At 43.7% G+C, this 20,977-nt stretch overlaps 1 protein-coding gene across 1 annotated transcript in view; it reads right to left on the bottom strand.

Moving 5' to 3' along the window:
* LOC306785435 (A-type potassium channel modulatory protein KCNIP2) overlaps nt 1-20,977 on the bottom strand; it is a gene marked incomplete at its 5' end in the record, with an annotated part of 75,429 nt that overhangs the window by 41,814 nt on the left and 12,638 nt on the right. The gene's annotated exons all lie outside the window — the stretch shown is intronic.

Raw genomic sequence — 20,977 nt, forward strand, 5'->3', positions numbered from 1 at the left:
TCCGCTATTCTCTCCACCTGTAGGGTGCTGGCTGTCAATCAGCCAGCCGCTCTCTGCCTCCTCCCCCCTCACGTTCTCAGAAGCCCAGTTCTGGCCTCTCATTGGCTGGGAGCAGAGTGTGGCGGAAAATTACGGACCGGCGCACATGCGAGAGTGCGTGTGTGTTTGTGTACGTGTGTGAGCGCTATACTACAAGGAGGCTGTCTTGAGTGGCAGGTGGTGGTTTTTCTCGAGCTCCACACATCTTGTTGATGTTTTTTTTTCCTCTCTTTTTCCTCCACTCATGGCTCATAAAGACGACAGCTTCTGAGTGTGTGTGTGTGTGTGTGTGTGTGTGTGTGTGTGTGTGTGTGTGTGTGTGTGTGTGTGTGTGTGTGTGTGTGTGTGTGTGTGTGTGTGTGTGTGTGTGAGCCAGCAGGAGGTTGAGTAAAGTGACAGAGGAAACCAAGCAAACTCATGAATTAGCATCACACACCATCCTTCTCTGTCTGTATGGCATTCATAACAGCGAGGAAAAGGACGAAGAGGAGGTGGAGCGTAGGAGCAAAAAGGAAAAGTGAAGGAATACGAAGAGACAGATAGGAAGGTGGAGATGGGGCAAAAAGGAGAATGCATAATTCATATATTTCCCTCCATTCTCCAATGTGGTAAAATTTAAAAAGAGAGAAAAAGCCTGACAGGAGAGAGAGGTTGTTGGACAAATACCAGCCTTCACCAGTCGCTGATGAACGGATGATTACCTGCCAGTAGGGAGAGAGAAGGAGCTTTTAAATCCTGTGGCATTGAGAAAGAAAGGTTTTAATGTAAAGCTCTATCATTCTGCGTCCACTCACTCTTGCAGAGTCACTAAACAAGGAAACACTTAGCTCCCTTGTTTTCCCTATCGACACGTTTTATTGTTTCTCCCTCCACAACTTCCACATTACCCAACTAAACTGCTGCCACTCCACCTTTATACTCTTTCCTTCTCCCTGAGGCTGAATTAAAAGTGATTACCGTTGCCACAGCAACCTCAGAAGACATGGATTTTTCTGATGGTGGCACACACACACACACACACACACACTTACATACACACCTGTCTGTTGCTTAGGTCAGGAAAAAAATCAATCAAACGTCAGGCAGATGCTTCCTCTAAACGTGCTGGCTCTCTTTCTGCAGGCTCTGTGCGCTCATTCTCATTTAGCAGTGAAAGAATAGGGTCAAAGTTCAGGTGAGCGTTGGACAGCGAGCTGTTCTGAACCCAAGACTCGATGCAACGCTGTCAGACAGAGTCCTGCTGTGTTACTTGAGTGTGTCAGGGCTCTCTGAGCATGTGGGAAAGACGGTAAGGTTGTTCAGAGTCAGTATTAAAGATCATACAAGGATCACTTACTAATTATTAATGTGGACTCCTGGCTTCTTGGGACAGGGATCTCTAATGATTCAGATCAGGATTAACTCCCCTACTTGTGTGAATGCAGGGTTTAGAACAAGCACATCGGTGATGTTATCGTCTGCAGCTAGCAGCTGTTTTGAGAGGAAGAAAATAAAATGAAATCCCATGGAAGCTACCTGTCAAGCATTTAAAAGGTAGACGAAGTTGGTAACTAGCTGATGAACATAGTGGAGAATGTGAAAGTCACTGAAGCACAGATTTAGAGATACATTTGTGTTGACATTGGAGGGAAAGTAGAGCAGACAGCAGTCAGCTGAACTTGTCTTCTGCCTTCAGGCACCGTCTTCACCAACCTGCCAGTATACTGCAAGCCTGACAACACGTTGTGCAATATTAGGTCATCCATACTCCAATAGCAGATTTAATATATTAGAAATGTTTCTCATAAAAGCTGGCAAGATAATCTTAAAAACGGATTATAGGCAATCAATGAAAACTCATCTCTTAGTTTTAACTTTAACTCTGCAGCCAGGATTTTGTAAAGAAATGTGAGGGAAGCAAACTTCTTTTAACACAAAAAAAACACACACACACCTTCATGGTCACTGCTCCTCTCCCTAAGCCTATGAATAATAGAGATGTCTAGAGTGTAGTTTGAGAAGGACAGCACGCAAGCACACATACACACACGTAAGTTCATACACATACTGAGCTGAAGAAGAACTGAAGTACCGGTAACAGACGGAGTGATCAGTGTAGCATGAAGGATTACCGATTTGCACTGGTGGCTGATGCAACGTACCATCTCCTGCCACAAACGCACACAGCATGATCTAATGATGGAGTTTAATACAGCCAGCTTTGTGCTTGGAAGATGAAAGAATGGAAGAAAAAGAGGCTGCTCGGCATTTATATGTTTGAAATTTAAAAGCAAGGCAACTACAAAACGTAAAGGCAATTCCAAATGCATAACGCAGAAAGGTAGTAAATAAGGAAAACAGAATAAAACATTATGTTTAAGAATTTTGTAAGAAAGTAAATGTTTTAAGAAAAAGAAAAGAAAAATCAGTGTCACAGCATGACAGTTTCATGCTGTGAGAAGGAACTACTGTATGTGTGTTGAAAATCTGCAATGCACTTTTTGTTCACAGTTTACTGCTCACACACTCCTTGAAACTAATCATTGCATCTGACCAGCTCATCATTTTGGCATCTGAGGAGAGATGACGAAGCAGGACAGCTGGTAAGAGGAGCCGCAAGTTGGGAACTATTGATGGTGGGTGGGTACTAACTTTACCAACAACACGCAGTGATCAGAGATGATGCCGCTGCCTTCAAAACAAGCGTCAGCTATCACTCGGGGACTAACCTGACCTGACCCGCCAGATGGTTTGCTATACAGAGCCGTCTGAGAAGCCGTCACTGGAAGTGGAAACTGTTTGGAAAGGGGGCAGGCACTTTCAAAGAATACTTGGCAGGCGATAGGATGAACCATCTGCAGTCCATCTCCACTTCTGATATAACTGATGCTATTGTAGCATCCACATTAAGGAGCTGCCGTTGTTGTTTAGAACGCACACACACGTAAGCCACGCCGTAGCGGCCTCTAGCTCCTCACAGGACGCTGATTGGTCCGTGCACTGGCTTGCCGGACACAAACGCAATACTTGAAGCCTGACAAGATGGATATGTGGTAAGATACCAGGATTCTTGCGTGATCTGCTGACATCACGAGAATCCAGCTGCTGTGAGTAAGGACCAACCTAGTCATGGATAGTTGATGGAATATGTATTGGTCACACCTACCAATATTAAAGCACAGGGGTGACACCTACTGGACCGATTGTGTCTTACACACACTTGATTCCAGAAACAGCTCCGACTCACAGGATACGTTAAAAGTTCCTCAACCAGAAATACGTTCAATGAGTGCTTTTAATATTCTTCTCTTATCATGCTTGCAGTGACACATAATGCAAAACGATTGGCTTGGTCTAGGCAACAGAAGTACTTTGTGTTTATGCAGAGTTACGTTTTGTTATTATAACACAAACCATGATCTTTTTTCAATGTCTACTTCTGGTTTCAAACAAGACCTCAAAAGCGGTCTCCTGGGTGAAAGTCCTTTCCACCACTCCCACCTGCCCTTTGTAGACTTTCTCAGCTTCATCCTCGTTATTTTAAGCAACTTTCAACAAAGGCTGCTCCGTATATGTCACTTGCTCTGCATGTCGCTTTTACAGACAATGCCAACATTTTCTCCTGGCGACTGGGCTGCAGGGACCCGTCTTCAGAAAAGCTTTACATATTCAACACCAAACAATTGTACCTCCAGCTCTGACACTGTAGGTGAGGTAGAGCATGTCAGACCATCTCCAGATATCTGATTGTCTGCAACACTGTGGCACCATTAGTTGAGCCAACCAGACAGACACACAGACATAGTAAGAAGCGGTGGTCAAATTAAAGATGACACAGAGTCAGAATTAGTTGACTGCTACCCAGCGGAAAGATGAAGATTTTTCTATGAGGGGTAAGATGGAGGAGACGAGAAGAAGTGGAGAGAGGGGTGTGGCTGCTTCAGAATGCACGTGTTGTTGTTTAAGACACTGTGACACATGTCCAGGATTTGTGCCAAGACAAGTTCTCAGAGTGTATGTGTGTGTGTGTGTGTGTGTGTGTGTATGTGTGTGTTTTTTTAATTGTTTCTGTCCAGAAGCCTGAGTCACCACCAAGATGTCCGTGGTGTGAACCTAGCAGAGGCAAATCCAGGCTGCAGTCCATTATCGACTATTACCAAGAAATACAACACAAACAAAGAACACCTCACACAACAGGCCCTTTTAGCACCAATTATCCGCTGACAAACCCTTTTGTATTTCGTGTTAATTGAGACTTCAATCAAATGCCAGCAGCTCTTCATTGTATTCATTCAAGGACTAAAAATAGTTTCCGCCTTAAAATGTCAGTGATCAAAAAACAGAAAACTGGACAGATGGGGAGGCAGGAAGGAAGGAGGAAGGTCAAAGAGACAAGAAGAAAGATTCATTAAGTAGCAGGCACTGTTGCTGCACTATTGGCCCGACAGTGAAGCTCCAGATCCGCAGGCTGAGTGATTGGATCCATCATTAGGATGGAGACCCTGGAGGCCTAAGACCTGCCCTCACCATGAAGTGACTGTCAGAAACATCACCGAGCAGACTGGAAATCTGGAGCTTTTTTTTGGCAGGTCAACAGGAGGATAAATCTAAACTGACTGACTGATTGACCTTATTCACCTGCTTCCCTCTTTCCCTTCCCCGTTTCAAAACTTTACGAAAGGTTTGTGCTGAAGGAGAGTCAGATGCAGAGATAAGCTGGGATCACAAGAGCAGTGATAAAAAATTGTGCCATCGAACTCTATCTCAACTACACATCTGTATCAAGACTGAATCTTGCATGGTTGGGACACTATAGGGTCACAAAATCCGTGCACATCTGGTAAAGTACTCAAAACCGCCTCTGTGGTAGTTTCTTGCTACAGTGGTTGTCTCCAGGACCATATTTACCAATATCACACACACACACACACACACACACACACACACTGACTCACAAGGTGAAAACAATACCAGTGTTGCGGCTGGTAAATATTATGAAAGATCAAGTTTGTGTGTCTGTGTGTTGCGAGGGACAAGGACAACATAATGATTTCCTACAGATTTGGAATCGGTGCAGCAGTCTGTGCAGGCTGCTGTAGGAGCACAAAGGCCCACAGTAATGCTGGAGGGCAGCGACACTGACACTCCACTCAAGTATCTGGCAAAGACACGCACACATTTGTCTTTAACACTATTTATGTTGCAGGCAAAAGGCACCAGCTGGTGAAACCCACTCAACATTCTATTCAAAGGGAACATGCCACTGTGGAGGGAAGGAGAGGAGAAAGGGAGGGAGGAGCGAGAAAGCGGCACAGGTGGAAGCACTCGGCTTCAGGGACTTAAATACAAAGTTGTCACAGAGCTGAGACAGACATTCTTGGCCCTTCAACCTCCCCTCACCATTTGCATATTAGTGTGAAAGGTTTGGCCCTCTTAGGGTCTGTTACAAACCAGCTAGTGTGGATTGGAAGTAGACTATAAACTATAAGGATGCCATCAATAGGATTTTGAGCATAGTAGCAAACAACTATTTGGTATAAAAATATATAGTGGAGTAATGTCTACCTTGATGAGAAGTCGCTCTCCGGCTGTGTGTGTGTATCTGAGCTTCTTCTTGCTTTGTGTAAATCGCCGGCCGGCTGCGTGTGCGTGCATTTAGTGCATTTTTGTGCACGTGAGAGCGCCCCACTGGCTCGCTCACAGTCAGTAGATGGCACCATCCCAACCAATGGAGTCGTCGCTGAACCGTAGCGCCCACCCTCTAGTCGTCCCCCCCCCCCCCCCCCCCCCGGTAAACTGTAAGTACTGTTTGCATTAGCTGCGTGCCGCCAGCTCAGTCGTCTCCATGCTGAGAGCCGTTGAGAGGCAATAGAAATGCTCCCAATTTCCTATACAGCACTTTTAATATATTTGATCTCTCTCCACATGAATGAGTCATTCAATTGAAAATGAGCATGATACGCAAATTGTTTCAGGGATGTTCCACATTTACAGTTAAACAGAACATAACGTGAGGTACCTGAACAGCTAAATGAGCAAAGCAATTATCCGTATCAATGGTAATGGACATTTTCTGCTTATGGAGTGTGGCAAGTGTGTCCCGCAATTTACCTGATGATTTATACCCTCCCCTCTAATGTGCTGTGAGGGCTCTCCAAAGCTGCAAGCTGATTTATTGTGGAATGGCACTCCATAGTTAAGTCAGTGGGGATCAGGTTTGGGAACGTAGCTTTATTCCATAATTAAAAGTTGAACTCGGATAAACTAGATTGAGGAAAAGTGGGCACAACCAAAAAGAGAAATTGCAGCATCTCATCACAAAATGACTCAGAAGATAGATGTCAGTGCAACACTGGAGCATCAGGAGCTTTGCTAGCGGATGTGTCCTGCAGTCTATCAGCATACTGTAGGGCCCGAATTAACAGTCGAAGCCAATCTGACTTGATCAATAAGAGCAGTGCTGTGTTTCAGCAGGTATAAGACATGTGCCATGTATTGTAATGTCACAGGTTGAAATCCAACTCACAAACTCTCTCACTGGACATGACATCCTTTCTTGAGTCCCACAGTTTCACAGAGTGATACCCAACGCTGTACTTACGTAGGGACAATTTTGACATACTTACAGTTCCCTTGAGTATTTCCATACAATGCCATTTTATACTGGTACTGTACCAGGAAGCAGCAAACCCACTGAACTCTGTTAGATTAATACTAATAAGCACAACACTGTAGCCATTGGCTGTCCAGCAGTGCAGATAGCAAACACCAGAACATAAGCTCCATGACGCTGCTGCCACCTGCAGGCAGAAATCTCTCTCTCACACACACACACACACACACACACACACACACACCTAACTTCAACAAAGACCATCGTGGAATATACAAAGTAACCAATGATGCATGGCTCTTCCAGCTGGGAGGGAAATATGAATATTAATTAAAAGCTGTTCTGAAGATGAGAAGAATATAATTATTTGTGTGTGTTCAAATATGTGCGTCTGTAAGCATCTAAGGATCGGGTTGCCACACACGTACAGACCTTACATGGTTCCTTCGACCCCTGTCAAGAGTGGATAACCTTTGATCAGGGGGCTTGTGTGTGTTTGCTTCAGTAAGTGTCATGTCAAATGTCAAGAGTATGACAAAGTATCCTGCTCCACCTGCTGACATACCCCTGTAAACCCATGAATAACTTTGTAAATATTATTTAACACAGAGAAACACAGATGTGAAATAGCGGTGATATCTACTGGTTTGGTCTTAGAGGTACAACTCCACCAGAACAACTCCACCAGAACAACTCCACCAGAACAACTCCACCAGATCAGCTGATTTGAGAACCGTTGCACAGTGTCTGGGGTTTGCTCTGTGCTGTGACTTAAAAATAGTTGTCTGTGCTGAACGGTGTAGACCACTAGAGGGCAGTTACAGACCAGTAAACTAGCTGCTGTCGGTATGAAACAATATCTCATGCAAACTCGTAATTCTCCCTTATAGCATGAAATGAAACAATTTTCTTCCTACCTTCCATTTCATGGGGCTCATAATGCCCTGCAGAAAAACTAGATCTATAAGAAAGCAGCGAAATACACACGAAATTATAGATTTCAATACTATATATTATACATTTCACCAATGCATTACCTCCACTCTGAATACGTTGTTGTGGAAAGGTTGGCACCCACTCCAAATTAATATTTTAGTACATAGATAGCAACATTTTATAGCTTGGGTATGACTTCATACATAAATCTTAGCAAAGCAATTGTTGGTTCGATTTTTCTTAGGTTAATGTTGGCACTAATTTATACCTGTCTGCTTTTATATACAGTTAATTATCTTGTCTACAGAAAATATAGCCACAGGGTAAATGAACCATGAGAAGAGTTGGAGGGTATATGCAGAGATATTTACTGGTCTGTATCGGCCCACAGCGTTACTGATTTAAGATGCAGACTTCTGCTTTGCTCTTTACTCTGGGCATCAGACTGATCTTCCAATCTGTATCAGTTCAACGTTGTGATGGTGAAAAGGAGCTGAAAGGTCACGTGGGGTGAGAGATTTGAATAGCGAGTACAGGAATACAGGAAGAGGAATTAGATGATACAGAAAATGAATTAATAGCAACAAAAGAAATTGTCACACTTGTTGAAATGAATCTTTGGCTTTGCTGTGGTAAAATATAAGCAAAACAATAAATATGAAACTCAAGCCATGCCTCTCCTCCACACCAACACACCCTCTCTTCTGCTGTTCTCAGCCTTTATACCCCGTGGGAGCGTATTCCTTTTCGATAAAGCCAGGGATGAAGCCACTACTGTATAGATGATAACGAAGGAAAGGGTGACGGACCCAAGGGAGACAAGACTGACAAATGAACAGTGAGAGATAAGCAAGAGGAATGTATTACTGGGCCATGAGGTCTACAAATAACCCACAGGGGAGATTATGTGATTTCCCCATTGTTTTTATCACCAGGCAGGCAGCCGAGTCAGCCGAGCCTGACGTCAGAAAAGAGGAGCGCCGGATCACATGCTGCTACCTGCTCCTCCTTGAAGGCATCAAGCATTCTGCGAGTGACAAAAGGTCTCGGATATTACTGAAGTGCCTGCGTCGATGTGAGCTCCTGCCATCACCTCGCCTGACATCTTGCTCCACACCTTTTTACATGTTATCATCTAACACAGGAGCTCTGTAATTCCTCTGAAGCCTGTGTCTCCCTTCCTCTGGCTTTCACACCCAACCGCTTGCTGCTTGACTGCTGTTCTCTCCCCCCGCCCCCCCCCCCTCTCTCTGAAGGCAGGCAGCAGCTGTTTTGTAACTCGAAGATCTGAGAGCCTCCGAGAGACGGAGACCCTCTGAACCAGGCTGCCTGTGTGGGAGGAGGAGGGAAAGTCTACGCTTCAATTTTCAGAGTCGGTCTTCTTCTCTGCAACAGTGCGTGTGTCTAATCCATGTTGTTCATGTATGTCTTCTGAGTGAGGAGCCTTTTTATTAAGAGTCGTGTGAGCGACTTGCTGCTGAGTTGAGGTGTTAACAGGGAGAGAGGCAGTGTGGGTGCACACATGCAATGACTGATACAGCAAATGCAGAGTGGGGGAGGTAAAGAAAGAGAAATGGAATTGTTTTTTTTTCAAGTCCATTCTCTGCATGACATATGCAGATAACACTAAAACACACTATGACTTTGCAGTTTGCACTGATGAAATCAAACCTTTTTGTGGTAACCTAATTTCACAGCAGCCCACTCTGACCTAAAACTAGGTTCAGTGATGCTGACTTAAGACGATACAACAGCTCTCCTCTCCCTCCCTCTCCATCTCTCCCTCCCTTCCGCTGTCCCTCCTTGATAATGCGTTGACTTCTTTTTCACTGTCCCTCTCTCACCTGCTCATCTGGTCTCTATGACCAGCCTGTAAGAGATCCGCAAACGGGCCAATTTAAAGAACATCCTCCATTTTACCAACCTTGATTCTGTATTTAAATATAAAACAGTCATGGAAACGGCATATCTTCCCACTCGTGGGTGAGTGCAACATTTGTTTCTGTATGAAATAATTCTCCCTCTGAAAACATCTTGCCTGGCGTCCTCTGACTTGCTCATGTTTGCTATGTTTTTTAGAAATAATTACTTAATGTATCAAAAAGTAGTTGTCGATTGCCGCCCTTCTTGTGACTTCAGTAGTCTCGTTCTTTGCCCACCAATTGGTCTAGAATAGTGCATGCTTGGAAGAGATGATGGAAAAGCATCTCCACTTTCCTTTACAGGTCACTGCCTTTCTTTACATCCCAATGCATACAATATGTCTCACCGTCAGCTCATTCAAAATAAATACATTCTCAAGTGTACTAACTTTGTGCGAAACAACCTACTTCTATCATTGAGCAGACAATGTGGTCAAGGCGAAAGCATAAAACGTGTATGCTTACACTGTACAGATCAATGGACCTGGTCACAACATGGATCTCACACTGAACATGAACACAAAACCCCTGATCAGGTTCGTCCTTTGACAATTCCAATAAAGTTTTTTCAAACTCGACGACAACGTCCTCAAACATGTTGGAAAGAGTTGTTTTTTTCCCACCACGTGGTAAATCAGCTGATGGAACAACTCACACTGGAAGACAACTGATGGAAATGTTTGACGTATCAGAAATCGCTGAAATCTGGACGTTTTCTAAAGTTTGGATTCGAACAATTCAGGTTTAAAATCAGAGCTGCTATGCCCCCTGTTGGTGAGGACAGGATCCACTTGTAAGTTGTTTACTGGAGGAGTGAACATAAAAGGAGTCGGGACACTGCTTAAGTTGTTGTGGACAACACATCCGGGGTTCCATTCAATAGGCTTGAGCCCTTTTGTTACAGGTTGGCTACTTCATCCACTGCGACACCCTGGTGACCGTGTGTTGCCTCTTCATTGCCAGCCTCTGTTACCATCATGGCTTCTTGTCAGCCATTAACTAGGGGGCTCAGTCTGGTGTGTCTGATGAGGACAGCTGCTGGGTTAAACGACCCATCTGTATCTCAATGATATAATCAGTCCTAATAGAACGGGGACAGATCAGTCCCATTGCTGTCAGCCATCAGAGGACAACAGGACAACCTTGACTGGGATTTAGTCCACCAGATTGAAAATCCACCGAGAGACTCGCCGAACGCCGTGCAACTGCCTCGTTGTGTTTGGGAATGCGTGCGTTTGTGATATTTAGTTACGTATAAAGTGTCAGGAGGGTGGTTTGTCTTTCAACAAGCTCACAGCAACTCTTTGCTCAAGTTCTGCGCTTCAGCGCAGAAATTTGAAGGCTGCACCAGAACATGAAGGTGTGTATGGGCATTATTGATGGGACCCGAACCCTGAGGGGGTAATTCATCAAAAAGTGTTGGTTATACAGGGCCTGAGAGCATGCTGAGTCTGAGCAGGGTGGTTAGAGGGACTGCCCTCAGAGGCCACATTAATCCCAAAACAGCCATTTATGTCCTGCAGAGTCCCAAACGTATACACCTTCCCACTCGCTGACAAAATACAACCAAACACCGAAGAAAAAAAAATTCAAATACTTTAACTTCTTGACAGCTTCTCCATTTGCACTCATGTAACATGAGCCCCATTTGATCCTCACTAAGAGCACTAATAGCAGCTTTGATCATGACAAGTGCAGTACTCACCACGCTACTATAATCACCAACTCTCCTAATGTAATCCCTCACTTCTCTTGACACCTCCTAGCTTTCTTAAGGAGCGCTCCCTGTATGTCTCTCCTGCCGCTGAACTTTCCACCTCTCTCAATTTTCAGAGCTCACTCGCACGCTCTTGGTGGGCTCCTTAAGTGCCGTATAATGACACACTGGTATGACGGGTTTCTGTGTGTGTGTGTGTGTGGGGGGGGGGGGGGATTCACAGAATCTGAAATAGAGATCCTGGAGAGTGAAGCAATGGGAAATAGTTTCTTTGTTTCTCTCTCTCTCTCTCTCTCTCTCTCTCTGTGTCTCTGTTTCTCTCACCATGTGGGCAGGGAGGCAGGGGTGAACCAGGGTCAACTGCAACCCACTACAACAACACAGTGATGAAAGACCAGACACTCGGCAGACTCTGCAGCATGTAGACAGACCTGACAATATAAACACTAATGCACACCACACAAACATCTTTCACAGAATAAAAAATGATGTTACAGTTGTATTGATTTGAGGACGCTTAACTTGTTGCCCGTAGGTTTTCTCCCGCAAGCGGCTCATCTATCCTCCATCATTGTAAACACAACTGTTATGTAAGACACAGAGGACAGTGAGTATGTGCATGCGAGTGGGAGGGAATGCAGTATGTTGGTGTACAGTATGTCTTCTGCTCGGAGTGTATACTTGCATGTGTGTTTGTGTAACTGAACAGTAACTAAAAGGAGCCCTACTTGGCTAAATTCCCACAATCACCCAAAGGCTCATGGGAAATCAGTGGGCGGACAGGTATGGATCGGTGACAGGAGGAGGAGGCGGGTTGGGTTCACTCTTTAACACACTTTAACGCTCTCCTTCTCTCTGTCTCTCATGAATTCGTTCTCTTCTTCTCTTCAACATAACTGGACCTGTTCTGAGTGGTTATCTTCTTTGCAAGTTCAACAGTTACACGTCTCTCTAAACACCTGAACTGATCATTATCTGTACACACTGTGGGATAAACACTCTAGGTATGAACCGCATAAACAGTGTTCGCAAAGGTTTTGACAATGTTTAGGATGGACGAATAAAGACGTTTTGTTCTTGTACTCTCAATGCAAGTTCGTAAATTTGAACATGAGATGAAACATTGTGTCTTATTATAACTTCCTTATGTTTAAAATGACTGTAAAAAAAATGAGTGGAATATTTGACCGATATGCGATAACATAAAGTCTACTCCCTCCAGCAACACACCATACAAATATGCCTTTTTTATGTGTTTAGGTGACATTTCAAATCAATGCATAATGATGGTGGTATAAATGTGTCTTCAATATGTTGGTAGTGGACTCTAAATAACTGCAGGTGAACTGATGGATGTTATCAATGCATTCTGGCCCACACACAAACAAAGATTGTGTTTGTGCTTTGTTGAATTCATAGAAAAGATCAATTCAACGTGTTATAACGATACATTAAACCAGGGTTTATGTTGGGGACACAGACCAAATGATCAGCCAGCACAACCAATCAGACAACACGTAAACGTAAGCAGCCATTTCTTTAATGCATTGTCTCACTGGTGATACCCTGAGCTGTAAGGAAACATTATAAAAAAGCAGCTCAATTCCAAAAATACAAAGAAAATAAGCTCAGCTCTTCCTCCTTTCATCAGTCGCCGTGACAGGCCTGTGTATTTGATGCTTCTCGGAGACAAAGAAACAAAGAAACATAAAAATTCTACAAAGGTCTCGTCAAACCGTGCAGCAGGTAATGAAAAAGTGTGTGCTTGTATGTGTGTATGTTCTATTCAAACATGACAATGACATTGTAGTTCTCGTCTCTTCTTTTCCCCTTTGTTCCTCCTCCGCTATATTGGGTGGACAAAATAACGGAAACACAATCAAATACACACCGTTTGTCTTTTTGTGACCATTGTTCCTCATTGTCAATGCAGCCTTATTGTGTGTAGCACGTCTCAGCAACAGACACTGCAAACTTGGTAATCTGGAAAGGGCAACCTGTGAGAGCTATTTTCATTTTGACTGCTTTGTACGTCAGAGTTCTCTTTCGTTTCCTTGTAATGTCAGTCATAACAATTGTGGTTGTCAGACCTCTATTAAAGCCGACACATTCTGCTAATTGGTTTTCAAAATGAATATGGCACACCAACGACGAATTGTGATTTACAGTCTCAATCACTGCAAAATAATGTAATGCTCCAGGAGATAATATGGTGATTTATGCATGGCAAAGGAATACAGTTCATAATAAGTCCTGCACCATCATTGACTAAAGCAATGCCATATGCTTAACAATTCAACAAACTACTGCCTTTGACAAGGTCAATCAAATTTAAACATTACTTTATCAATGTAATTATTGGTTCCTGTGCTGCTTTACATTAGAGTCTATTGGCTTTTCTGCTACATTCTCGTATTCTCCTTTTCTGTCAGCACTGCCTTAGAATACCTTCCTGCATTACTCTTTCACGTCTTCTGAAATATGAAGCATGTGCTCCTCTCTCCTGCTGCTCGCACTCTTTTATTCTGCACGGGTGACAGAAGAGAGGACGCAGCATGAGGTGAGACATGCAGGGCAGCGTTGGAGAAAAAGAAGCTCTCAAGACTCGACAACTTTCCTTTATCTATAATATATAGAGTGGCTGATATTAAATACAGCCATGCTGCCCGTTGTTCCCAATTCAAGTATTCTGGCTGAAGCCCTGCAGAGCCATTTCATTCAAAAACTCTTCAAAAAGTACTTTTCCCAAAAAAAGATGCTTTGGGTTTTTCCTCTCTTGTGTTCATTTATCCATCCCCCTCTTATTGACCCATCTCTGCCAACCAATGTTGTCTTATACACCCACCATCTCTGACTCAATCTTTTCTCTCCGTCCTTATCTTTCTGCTTCTTAAGTCTCGACACACGGTGTGGAGGGAGGGACGCCCAAGGACAAGGAAAGAGAGAGACAAAAAGGCAACAGTGGGGAAACAATGGAAAAGCAGTTAGAAAGAGAGACATAGGAGTGTCTTATTTAGATTTCGTTCATAAAGAGCTGAAAAGATGAATGCTGCAGTGAATAACATGTAACTTTGAGTTGTCTGTTGCTCTTTTGCCTTTTTCCAGTCTTAAATTCTTCAACACATACAAATACTGTCTGTCTGTTTGTCTCTGAAAAGGTAGTCCCGATGACACACACTCATATTCAACAATAACAAGAGGATCTTCTGATCTTGATTCTGATTCATGCACAAAGAGTGAGGGCCAGGAGCTGGTGAGAAAAGTGCTCACACACACACACACACACACACACACATGCACACACCCATCCTCAGAGGATGTCCGAGATATCTATATCATGGTTGATTCACCAACCTCAGCATTAGCAATGATGGAGGACAGTAAGATATCCTGTTTGCGGATTGGCATATTGCCTCAAGGAGAAACAAAATAGTGTGACAGTCTCCAAACAACGATGGAGAAGGAGAGCTGTCGCTGCAGGAACAACTGCTATTTCTATAGCGCTGAGGTGACACGTTTACTAGAAGGGATGGCCAAGGACAGAGGACCACAGCACCAAGTCTCTTCATGACTACAGTACATATCATATCGGATGGATTGCCATGATATTTTGAGCCATTATGCCACATACTGTACTTTGTGTGGGGGACAGAGTTTCTCAGACTTCGCCGTCTTGTTACTTTGGAGATCAACTCCCCGTGGAGCAGTTTCCTGCACGCTGACTCCATAGCAAAGCATACTGTAGTGCAGTGTAGGAGGAAATGGAAGGGAATAAAGCTTTCTAAATGTGACAAAAAAGACCTGCTGTGCCTCTCCATGTGCATGCATGTACAGTTGGCGTTCTCACACCTACTCATACCGTTACCATATATTGGATATCGGGCCGATACAGACTCAAATAGCTGGGTCGGGTATCGGTGACATTAGGTTGAATCTATTCAGTTCAATTCTATGTACATACATTATATACTAGAACTGAATTGTAATTATAGTTCATTTAGACAATTTTAACCAGGTTACTGATGCATGATTTATTATCTTAATAGTATACAACAATACAGTAAATGTATATTTATGTATTTATTTGTTACATTTAAATTTACAAACTAAATTGACCTTAAGCCTGATGTTGCCTTACACAACATGATCCCAGTCAATTCCACACGGTGAGGCATACAGCGTATTATTAAAACACTGATATCTGACCAGTGTAGGTACTGGCAAATACCCAAAGCACAGGTTTCGGTATCGGGACTGAAGTCCTGAGTCAGATCGGTGCATTCTTACTTATAGATTGGGATAATATGTGAAATACCGATATGAATTAAACAAAGCATAGCTGGATTTAGTAAATGTGTTTAGGATCTCCTGTAGTAGATTTGAGATCATATTAAAAGTTATTATTAAAATGAGTATTATGAGAAGTTGTTACGCAAACGTCACAGCCGGCTTGAGCTGATGCATGGGCAGATTCTGGCAAATATCTCTGCATGAGGGAGTCGGGGACTGAGCACCAGCGGGGAGTCTGAAGTCACGGGGTGGTCGTGTTGGGTCCCTTATAGACCAGCAGCACAGAGAGTGCAGGACAGGGCTGGTGTATAAATGGGAGCATGATTGTTGCGTCAGCTCACTGTCTCCATTTGACTTCAGTAAACTTCCAATAACAGTAATGCATGTTATTTGGAAGAGATATGAGGAAATAAAAGTTTGTGCATTTTTTGCCACATATTATTAAACAGGTGTGTATTCTGATAATGAAGAGTGTGAAATGTAATCCCATTATGACTATAGCAGCCGATAAACCGAGTCTCTGTCACATATTTTATTCATTTCAATAAAATCTCCTCCAGGTATTTTCATTGTCAGATCCCATTCATCCCTCCACGAACCCCAGATAGATTTCAGCTCTCAGATACCCCAGAGAACTGGAAGCCAGAGCTCTGCCACAGCCCAGCAGGTGTTCAATAACAGAGCTAATGTGCCTCCAAGCTGTTGGCTGCAGCTGTATTGTCCTTTTTCAAGGGCTCGAAGCGAACGCAGATCTTCTGTTTTGTTGGTTTTCTGTCCGATTTAGTCTGCTGGTCAGACGGGCATTAGGGATGTGACGAAGTGGGTCCCACACCTCAACCCTCAAAGCCCTGAAGCAGCTCAAATCAAAGCCCGGGTGACTTTGTGCCAAGCGTATAGCTGTGTACGTCTGTGTTTGTTTGGGCGCAGACTGTCGTTACTGAGGGGCCGCTGTCCTGTTGTTTACATTGCTCCCTCACTCGTCACACAAGGTTAATTGTTCAGCTGACCTTTATCCAAGCAAACACCTCAGACACATCACAAGCCTGGCAACACCATCAGTATGGAGAGGAAATAAATACACACACAGGGTATGTGTGTGTGTTTGCTTAGAGAGCTGACACTGGCCTAATCTTAGAGTTTGTTACGGAGCCATGAAACGGCCCAATAGATGGAATTAGATAGTTTGACGTGTCGACCAGTCAAAGTATTAAACGTGGCTGGATTCTTGCCATCTGTCGGGCTTCTGTGTGTTGGTAGATGGTTTTCTTGATATAAGGCTGAATAAAGTTATTATTGAAGAAAGCGTTAACACCATGTGCCCATGTGAACATATTTGCATGTCAAAGAAATAACCTGAATAATTAAACAGAAGACCGACACTTGATATCCAAATATCGGGAAAAAACAACAGGAGGAGGAATATTACAAGCTGGGACGCTTCAATCTGACTATGCGTTCAACAACACGGCACAACCCAGTCCCTACCTCAGGCAATGCTGAGAGACAGAGGGAATGAATTCTGTTTATTAAACAGAGGTTCCAGTGGATTGCAACCGCTGCCTCTTGTGTTCGGGTAATTTGAAAGTGACATGGAGAGCAGCATAAACAAAGGCATTACTGTCAGCTACGCCACCACAACCTGTTAAGACCTCAAGTTTATTAGAAAAGGCCAGAGTACAGCGAAAGTGATGAGAAACTGCCAGAGGTTTGTGTGGGCTTAATTAGCCAGGTCTGGGCGAGCGTGTCTGAAAGGAAATCTTGAGAGACAGTCCAATTACTACCTTCAGCTGAGGCAAAAAAAAGTTGGGCTTTAAAAAAGAAAAAAGAAAAAAAAAAAAAAAAAAAAAAAAAAAAGGCAATCTGTTCCATTCTGCTGAACAAAAAGAACATGAGCATTAAAGTTGCATTCATCATTTTTTGGCTACTAGCAACATTCAAACACACATACAAGTACAACATTCACTGGTCTTTTGACGGTTTGAGGTAGGGTTGTTATCTTAAACTACAACTGAAAAAAAAGCAGTGAAAAATATTGTCGTTAACTAATAAATAAGAGCAACATCCACAAAAACTCGAGGGTTCTGTCATTATGAGTGACCACTTTCAATTTACACACAGCCATCTGATTAAAGTCATGGGATTTAACGTTGATATGAATATCTTGACTAATGCAGCACCATGTTGGTTCTGGCAGAGCATACCAGTCACGCACAACATCATCTGATCGGGCATCAGCTGACATGACAAGCTCTCGCCCTCACTCATGAATACAACCGCTGATGTGCTGAGGGGTTTAATGCAACGCGTCTTACTAAAGGGAAGAGATACCCCAGAGGCCGTCTATCATGTCGAAGCTCCGAGAAGGAGAGATATATATTTCATGTTTGCGACGCACATGTTGGTGCTACTGCATGCGTTGTCTTTAAGGTACAGTCTCCAGGAACACCGCTGGCTGCTTCACAACCTGAAAATCTGTGTTACATACTTTATTTATGATTTTCATTTCTTTTTTTTTTTCTTTTGTTTTAGTGTTGTCAAAAATAGTAACAATACATGATGTCAATTTCAACCATCCTTTCTAAAACTCCACTGCAGAAATAAATGGTAAAAAGTGGGATTTATCTGAAAGGTCAAGGCGTGACCAGCACGACTGTCCAATGTCCACTGCAGAATATAATAAATAAACAAATAATTAAACTATCAAAATGCAAAAGAAATTCTTTGCCAGAGTCATCTCCATGATTGGCTTGAACCTGTGGCCTCTCGCACAAACATCCTCCATGCGGCTGCCAGAGTTGTCTCTATTCCTACCTTCCCTGTGCTCGTTTCAAAGTGGTTGTCAGGATTGAAGTAAGTAAAGATAATTGGCTCGTATCGCAGGGGGGGGGGGCAACCCTCGGGCGGTTGAAGTCGGCCGATTGCACAGACACACACGCAAATACACATACACAGCCGAAGATACACGCACACGCTGTACAGGTGGTTCATTAAAGTGCTTAAGTGGCTGAGGAGAATGGGGGAATGAAGTGAGGCTATAGTCATTAACAGCTAAAGTCAGGTGGCATGACAGAGTCTAGCAAAGAGAGCATCTAATGACAGTGGAAAGTGCCAGCTGAGAGTCGGACACGATTACTTTCTTCAATAATATATTTTTGCCTCCGACGTCCACACAACTTGCAGCCATGAAATTAGGATACGCTCCACAAGTGTGTGAATGCGTCAGTGTTTGTGTGTCTTTGTGTGCAATAACTGTATACGAGTGTGTGTGTGTGAAGCATGGCAAATCATTGTCCCCCTTCTCTTTCAGTGAGGGGTGAGCTGAGGGAAGGAGAGACCCCTAGATGCATGATCCGAAGCACAGCTGGCGGAGGGCGATAAGACAAACAGGCTCCCCCATCAGAACGCAGCTGAAGGGGAGCAGGAGGAGGAGAAGATGAGTGGAGAGGAGAGGACGGGAAGAGGGGGGGGAGGTGAGCGGCAGATAAATGTCACCGTTTTATAAGACAGAATATGTTTGTATGTGTCCACGCACATGTCTGTGTGTGTATGTGTTCGTGTGGGCGAGTGTTTGAGATTTCATGCTGGGCCATTAATTAACCGGTGCGATTAACCACATGTTTCCCATCTGTCTGTAACTTTCAATGTGCTATACTCAAAATGCCAAACTTTAGCAAGGTCAGGAAGTTCCCATTTGTTAGAAACAATTCACATATGAGTCACACCTAGAAGGAGCTGATGACGAGCACTGGCCTATTAAGAACTGAGCAGCGCATTCCAGAGAAACAGCTTTGGCTGCAAAAGGTAAAAATAAAGTACAATAAAGTTAATAAAGTTCAACTTGGCCGTGTGACAAAGATTTCCTCCAAAGTTGAAAACTCCCCTCGCTTCATTCGTTTTCCACAATGTCCTCATGCAGGTGCCAGGTGGTTACTGCAGCTCGGGTGGACGTGCATGCATTATTGCTGTAACCATCGTAAAAGGTGATTTGTGTTTTCAGGACAATAAAGGGGAACTCTGGCTGAGTAGAGGGGAGGTGTTGGTGCTAGAGATGCATAAATTGTTCGAGGTGACCGTCAAATTTTAGCTGCAAAAATGATCTCTGTATTTCTGCATGCGTTTATGCACGCGTCACTAGAGCGTATCATCCATAATACTTGAGTGAGTGGAGTGGAAACCTATACTTTGACACTCTGACGCAGCAGCTGTCTTCTTGTGACACAAAACAGTCTTTGCTGAGCCGGCTGAGGGAGGTGCGCTGATAAAAGAGGTGCGGAGCAGAACAGAGGCGAAGGGATTATCGTCGCAGCATTCCTGTCGTCACTGCCTACAATGCAGGTCGCAAATTCAGCAGAGAGAAGAGGGATGTCAGAAGAGAAGGGAGGAAGAGGGGAGGAGGACTTACTACTGAGCCAAGACGGCATGCACTTTGACGAACAAATGAGAGACACAAGGTGTCATCAGCATTAACCGAGGACCCTCAAATCATTGCGACGCATCATTTAATTTTTGTGCCAGAAGAGAGCTCTGACCAGCATCTCTCTATTCCTCTCTTCCCTTACTCAATCTCTCACGCACGCCATCAGGACGGCAAGAGGGGCTGCCAAACCTTCCATCGATTTCCTGCTGTACGCGCGCACACCCACACACTCTGAGTGCCAATGTATGAGAGCCTGCCTTTCATTGCTGAGGTGTTTTTGCACCTTCCAAAGACTGCTTCAAGATATTACCTCCTTTTTTTGACTAGCACTGCTCATGCTAACTTGTATCTTGTATTTATTACAGAAAAAAAAAAAAGATGAATGCTGCATAACACATGAAAGGCATCAGCCTCTTTTGTGCCACATAGGTTTTCCAAGTTTTCCTGGGAGAGATGCCAGGGTGATTAATGTGTTAATTGTATGAAGAGGTCACAGAATATAGTGATAAATCTTAAAATAACAACTCTCAAATTGTACAATACTGAGGCTACACTTAATTATACATATATGACATGCATCAGCTCTTATTATTTCAAGTTTGAGTCTTTAAAGAAAAAAACACAAAGTACCAATCATTGCTTGTTAGAGCAGAGCAGCAGTGCAGTCCTCATTGTTCCATTCTATCTTTAGACCGCCTGTCGAACTCAAAGCTAAGTGAAGAGCAGTGCAGAGGATTGTTTAAAGAGGAAACGGAGACATAGAGAAACCAATTCATCTCTGCTGCTGTAACAGCAAAGTAGGAGAAGCAGACTTGTGAAAGAGGAACACACACCTGTCTGTTTTTCTCTTCCCGTCTCTGTTGAAGGCACACCACCCACACACACACACACACACACACACACACACACACACACACACACACACACACACGCACACACACACACACACACACACACACACACACATGTTGCAGGCTTTCCTTAGTGTGCGTTTCCCTCTGTCACCGTCTCCATTTAAACACAAAGGACAGCAGGAGATGGAGAAACCGAGGAACGGGAAGGCG

The sequence above is a fragment of the Melanostigma gelatinosum genome, assembly GCF_949748355.1.
Source record: "Melanostigma gelatinosum genome assembly, chromosome: 12".
In the NCBI taxonomy this organism is placed as follows: domain Eukaryota; kingdom Metazoa; phylum Chordata; class Actinopteri; order Perciformes; family Zoarcidae; genus Melanostigma; species Melanostigma gelatinosum.